Source organism: Rattus norvegicus, chromosome 8 (assembly GCF_021556685.1).
Source record: "Rattus norvegicus strain SHRSP/BbbUtx chromosome 8, alternate assembly SHRSP_T2T, whole genome shotgun sequence".
Taxonomy (NCBI): domain Eukaryota; kingdom Metazoa; phylum Chordata; class Mammalia; order Rodentia; family Muridae; genus Rattus; species Rattus norvegicus.
The window spans coordinates 116,069,132-116,075,790 of NC_141541.1; positions in this window are offsets into that span (position 1 = coordinate 116,069,132).

Consider the following 6,659-nt stretch of genomic DNA (forward strand, 5'->3'; position numbering starts at 1 on the left):
CCCCTGGGATCGGAGTTCTGATTGTGAGTTGCTTGTGGGTGCTGGGAACTGAGCGTGGGTCTTTTGCAAAAACAAGTGTTCTCAGCCAGTGAGCCATCTCTCCAGGCCCAGCAGTTAAGACCACTGGCTGTTCTTCTAGAGGATCTGGGTTTAGTTCCCAGCACCCACATAGCATCTAACAACTGTCTATAACTCCAGTTCCAAAGAATCTGACACCCTCACACAGATATAAATGCACATTTTTTTAAAAAAAGATCTAAGTTGGGCATTGTAGCACACACGTTTAATCCTACTACTTGGGGGGCAGAGGCAGGCAGATCTCTGAGTTTGAGGCCAGCTTGGTCTACAAATGAGTTCCAGGATGGTCAATGCTACAGAGTGAGACCCTGTCAAAAAAAAAAAAAGTAAGAATTATTTATATGAGGGTTTGCCTACATGCATGCATTTGAAGGTCCGAAGAGCCATGTAGGATCCCCTGGCACTGGACACAGTTGTGAACTACCATGTGGGTGCTGGCGACCAAAGCCCGGACCTCCTGAAAACCAGCTTTTAATCACTGAGCCGTCAGCTTTCCTGTGCCTCCTAACACTTTTAAATTATTCTGTGTATGTGTAAGTATCTGTGTGTAAGTACATGCATGGGAATGCAGATGCCCTTGCAGATTAGAAGGTGGGTGTCAGATCCCCAGGAACAGGAGTTATTGGCGTTGGTGAGTAGCCCAACTTGGGTGCTGGGAACTGAACTCTGTTCTCTGCAAGAGCAGCAAGTGCTCTAAACAGCTGGGGGAATCTCTCCGGTCCTCAAATCTAATATTTTAAACACCTCTCTGACTTCTATGAACAATATAGCCTAAGGACAGGAGGGAAAGCCGGGAGGCAGGGAGTAGCCGTCATGTGAGAATGATGTAGTGAAGTCTGTGCTGTCTGTGAGAAGAGTTTAGGTACGTGTATACAAATACATCCAGAGATTGGTTTTTATCTCGCTTCCTCCAGCAAGCCCGGGACTGGTTGGTCTCTTTTTGGCCTTCCCTGACCGCTTAGCCTTTTCTCCAAATACAGGCGGTTATAAAGAAAAACCTTTTAAGGCCGGGCGTGGTGGTCATTCCAATATTTGGGAGGCAGAAGCAGGCAGATCTCTGTAAAGTCGAGGCCAGCCTGGTCTATAGAATGAGTTCCAGGCTAGTTGGGGCTACATGGTAATACCTGGTCTTAAATTATTGTAGGTGTGTGGTGGGGCGCACATGTGGATGACGAAGGACAACTTGTAGAGTTGGTTCTGGCCCTCCACCTTTAAGTAGGTTTCAAGGATTTAACTCACATTGTCAAGTTTGCACGCAAGGGCCTTTACCCATTGAACCATCTAGCCGGCCTAAGAACACTTCTAAAATCCCCATAATGGTTTCTCCACCTTTCTGAACCTCTCCATCTACAGAAAGTATTCCTGCCAGCCTGACGGAGTCCACCAGACTACTTCACTCGGTAAAAAAAACTGTGAGCTGCTCTGGCGTGGATCTTATATCTGCGCAATGAACACCCACATGGGGTGCCGCTTGTCTTCAGACTCTGCACCACACTCCTCTAACACATCTCAGCGCTCAACATCCCTCCCTCCCTTCCTCCCTCCCTGATTCTCTGGTTACATTCCCACAAAACCAAGCCCACGACGAGTTGAAGCCGGAAGTGGTCTCCTGGAGAGTTGCCCGCCTCTTCCGGGATCGCTAGGCCAGAGCGCGCGATTTCGGAGGTCTCCTCCGCGGAGGAGCGGCGCCCTCTGGCGGGCTCAGAGCGCACGCGGCTCAGGAACCGTAGAGGACCAGGCTCCTCATCTTCCTCTCTGTAGTCCTACTCTGGCCTCGGCCAGCACTTGTGGCTGTTGCCACCTTTCCAGGTCTTCTTGTCTCCTGCCTTGGGCTCTGGTCTCCCCTCCGCGGAAGCGTCAGTACGTGGCCGCCGTTGAAGCCTAGTTCCACAGAGCAGCCCTTGTTTGGCATCTTCTTGCTTGCCCTACATCCTCTGTGGTATCTTGTCCCTCTTCCCTTGTCTGGTACCAGAATCCATCCATCCAAGCCGTCTTCCTGTGTAGCCATTATTTTTTTTTCTGTGTAGCCATTATTAACTGGTCCTTAGAACACCTCCAGTGACAACTGTCTTTTCTGATGCTTCATACACCGTTCAGGATTCTCCCTCTCTGTTTTTACTTCACAGCTGAAACTGGAGATTAGAAGGTGATTTAGGTAGATCTCCACTGGATTTCTTGCCTGATTCCTGAAGACTGAGGCTCAGGTCAGTCACTGTACCCAGTCCAAGATGTGCATTGTGGAGGCAAAAATGCACCATGGAGTTCGACCCTAAAGTCATGGGTAGGATAAGGACAGAAACTGAGTTATACCTGAAGGGGCTCAGAGGGACTGGGTTGAAAGTATTCAGCAGCTCGATGCCTGACAACCATGTGCACAGCCCTGGGTTCCACACCCACCAAGGGAGAGAGGGGATCTGGGTATTTGCTGGGAATATAGCTGAATTCTCAATTGATAGAGGGCTTCGTAGCATACATGAAACCCTGAATCCGTCCCTGGCACTACATAAACTGGACACGATGTCACCACATGCCTGTGATCCCAGCATCTGGCAGACAGAGGCAGGGGGAAAAGGTCCATTGTGGGGTCTCATCCAAGGTCAGGTAGCAAGTGGGTCCAAACTGGATCCCGGTGGTATTTACCTGTCCACACTACCCTGGTGAGATGCAAGCCTTCTGGGATCAGCCGGATTTTTTTTCCACCCCCTCTCCCCCTTTTCTGCCGGCTTCTTAGGGTATTATCTGGGTCCCTGCACAAGCCAGACTCTGGCTATTGACCACCAGAGGTCAGCAGAGGCCGCCAGCTGTACATTTGGGCTTCAGGGCTCAAGGTTAGGGATGAGCAGGCGGGCTGTGCTTGGGCTTGGATCTAAAGGCCTTGGCTTGTTGATTGGAAGTTGTTAGTTTTGTTTTGCTTTGTGAACAGAACCTGGTTTGTCTAGGACTCCCTATGTGGACTACCTCCTATTAGGACTGTAAATTTACCACTCCCTCACCAAACTCTTGTGAGATTTTGAGAGCAGATCTCTCTCTCTCTCTCTCCCTCTCTCTCTCTCTTCCCCCCACCCCCCACTGTTCCTATGGAGGTCAGAAGAAGGTGTCAGATGCTCCCAACCAGAGTTTCTTCGTGTGGCTGTGAATCACCAGGTATAAATGTGAGGAACTAGACTCAGGTCTTCTGGAAGAGCAGCAAGCACTCACCTGCTGGGCCTTCTTCTCCAGCTCCCTGAAAGCCATTTTATCCTTTCAGATTTTGGGCTGTTCTTTCTAAGTCACTCACTTGCAATGAAGTATCACTGCTACACGTTGTTGAAAGAAAGGCATTGCTTAGACTTACACTGAGGTCAGGGCAGATCCCCATCCTGTGTCCTCTAGCGTCTTCCCACTTGTCCCTTTACTGGACTGGGCTCATCTGGGACTCAGTGTGTGCTGGCTTCCAGTCTTGTTAGGAGGTCCCCAGCCACATCACACTCTCTGATTCCCAGCTGTCACTGTTCCCCCTTCCTCTGCTGTCTTCTAGCTCGGTTCCTCCAGCCTCCTTCTACCTAACTCCAGCCCACCCCCGAGCCAAGCTCCCATCTCTTATCTCCTTTCAGCAGTGATTTCCAATCAGTCTGTCTGTGTTTCTGTCTGTCTTCTGTCTTTTTTTTCATTTCCATCCCATGATTTAAATTTTAAAACATGTGTATAAACACATACACGCAAGACCCATGAAGGGCAGAGGCTCAAAAACCCTCTGCGGCTAGAGTTTGAGGCTGTCGTGAGCCTTCTGATGTAGATGCTGGAGCTCAAACTTGGGTCCTCTGGAAGAGCAGTACAGACTCCAAACCTCTAGGCTATTTCTCAACTCAGCAACCAGAGCGATCTATATAACACCTAGATTTTCCAGCTGGAAAAAAAAATGTGCACATCTTTAATCCTAGCACTGGAGAGGCAGAGGCAGGTGGACGTCTATGAGTTCAAGGTCAGCCTGGTCTACAGAGGGTGTTCCAGTCTAGTCGGGGCTACATATCAGAGATCTTGTCTCAAAAGGTTGGGGGACAGGGGAGGCTAGAGAGATGGTTCAGTGGTTAAGAGCACTGACTGCGGGGCTGGGGATTTAGCTCAGTGGTAGAGCGCTTACCTAGGAAGCGCAAGGCCCTGGGTTCGGTCCCCAGCTCCGGAAAAAAAAAAAGAACCAAAAAAAAAAAAAAAAAAAAAAAAGAGCACTGACTGCTCTTCCACAGATCCTGAGTTCAAATCCCAACAACCACATGGTGGCTCACAACCATCTGTAATGAGATCTGATGCCCTCTTGTATGGGATGCTCTCTTGTGCCGTGTAGGCACACTTGCAAATAGAGCACTCAATGAATACATAAATAAATCTTTTTTTTCTTTGTTTGTTTTTGTTTTTTGTTTTTGTTTTTGTTTTTTTTGTTTTTTTTTTACGGAGCTGGGGACCGAACCCAGGACCTTGTGCTTGCTAGGCAAATGCTCTATCACTGAGCCAAATCCCCAACCCCTAAATAAATCTTAAAAATATATATTGTCGGGGTTGGGGATTTGGCTCAGTGGTAGAGCGCTTGCCTAGCAAGCGCAAGGCCCTGGGTTCGGTCCCCAGCTCCGAAAAAAAGAAAAAAAATATATATATATATATATTGTCGGGGGACTGGAGAGATGGCTCAGCAGTTAAGAGCACTGACTGCTCTTCCAGAGGTCCTGAGTTCAAATCCCAGCACCATATGGTGGCTCACAACCATCTGTGATGGGATTTGATGCCCTCTGCTGTTGTGTGTGAAGACAGCTACAGTGTACTCATATACATAAAATAAATAAATAAATATCTTTAAAAAATATATATCATCTATTTTGAAAAAAATGAACAACCAAGGGGTTGGGGATTTAGTTCAGTGGTAGAGCGCTTGTCTAGCAAGCGCAAGGCCCTGGGTTCGGTCCCCAGCTCCGAAAAAAAGAAAAGAAAAAAAAAAAAAAAGAACAACCAAAAGCACAAAGGAAAACAAGCAAACAAGCAAAAATAAAAACCAAAAATCAAAACAAAGAAAATGAAAAAACCCTTAGAGTCCAGTAAATCAGACCTTTCTCCTCTTCCATTTCAGGGCCTGGCATTGGTTCTCATGCTGGAAAAAAAAAAATCTAAACATCCTGTGGTTGACAGGGCCCAGAGTATGTCCCCCTCCAGTGCCCACTGGACATGTCTACTTTTATCTGCTTCTCTCAGCTTCAGCCTCCGTGAACTCCTGGCTGTCCCTCATATGCTAAGGTATGTTCCACTGGCTGGTCCTGCTGACTACAGAAATCCACGAACTTGCTTTTTTGTTTGTTTGTTTGGGTTTGTTTGTTTGCTTTGTTGTTGTTTTGATTTGTCAAGACAGGGTTTCTCTGTGTCCTGCAACTTACCCTGTAGATCAGGCAAGCCTGTAGATCCACCTGCTTCTGCCTCCCGAAGGCTGGGGCTAGAAGTGTGTGCCACTAAGCCCCAGGCTCATACTAAGTATCTTCTAACAAGTGAGGTAACTGTGTTCATGATTAATGCCTCTCTTCTTTCTTTTCTTTTCTTTTTTTTTTCTTTTTTTCGGAGCTGGGGACCGAACCCAGGGCCTTGCGCTTGCTAGGCAAGCGCTCTACCACTGAGCTAAGTCCCCAACCCCTAATGCCTCTCTTCTAAAGGTGCCTCCATCCTTGGTCACTGTCATCTAAGAGTGTTTGGCATGTGGAAAAGTTTCCATAAAATATTTTGGGATGACTGTAATATAGCTTGGTATGAGACCTTGTGCCTATTGTGTGTGAGTCCCTGGGTTTGATCCCAGCACCCTCCCCAGAAGTGGACCCGGGAATATAGCTATTTTGTCGAGCACTTGTCTAACATACATGAGACCCTGGGTTCAATACCCAACACCTTGATAACAAAGCAAAGAATGAATGGGTGAGTCCTTTTTTTTTGGAGTGTACACATCGGCGAGGAGATGTGGGTAAAGCCAGCTGCTGGACAGCGAGGGACCAATATATTTTCCTAGTCTGTATTATCTTTTTGGTTTCACCTCTCGGGAGGAGAACTGGAAGCTTGGGTCTGCCCGGAGTTACCCAGTGAGATCTCATCTTCTGTCCCTCAACAGGGAAAGAAAGAGTAAAGGAAATATAGACGTAGGCTTTTGGGGTGGTCTAACATCAATATTTCAAATAAAATAATTTTCTCCAGAGCCTCTGCTTATGTGCACCTCTCCCATGCTAGACAAATACTCGACCACTAAGCTTCTAAGCAGAGAACATTTTTCCCTCTCAAAAGCATAAAGAAGAGCGGGGAAAACCTCAGAAGTTATTAAAAACATACAATCCTTAAGGAGACCCAAAGGACCATGGACCTATCCTCACAGAGGCGCAATCAACCTGTCCCCAGACTTGGTGGCCAGCGACAGGAATCCTCATTTTACAGTCATGGGGATACATACATGGCTCCAGAATCTAGTACAGTGCCTACATCACTTGCCCCCGTTCCTACTGGAGCCTACCTCCCTGCTCTAGCTGGGCGTGCAGAGGGGAGCTCTAGGGTGTGGGTCCTCCTTCCCACCCTGGCTCTGTGTGGGG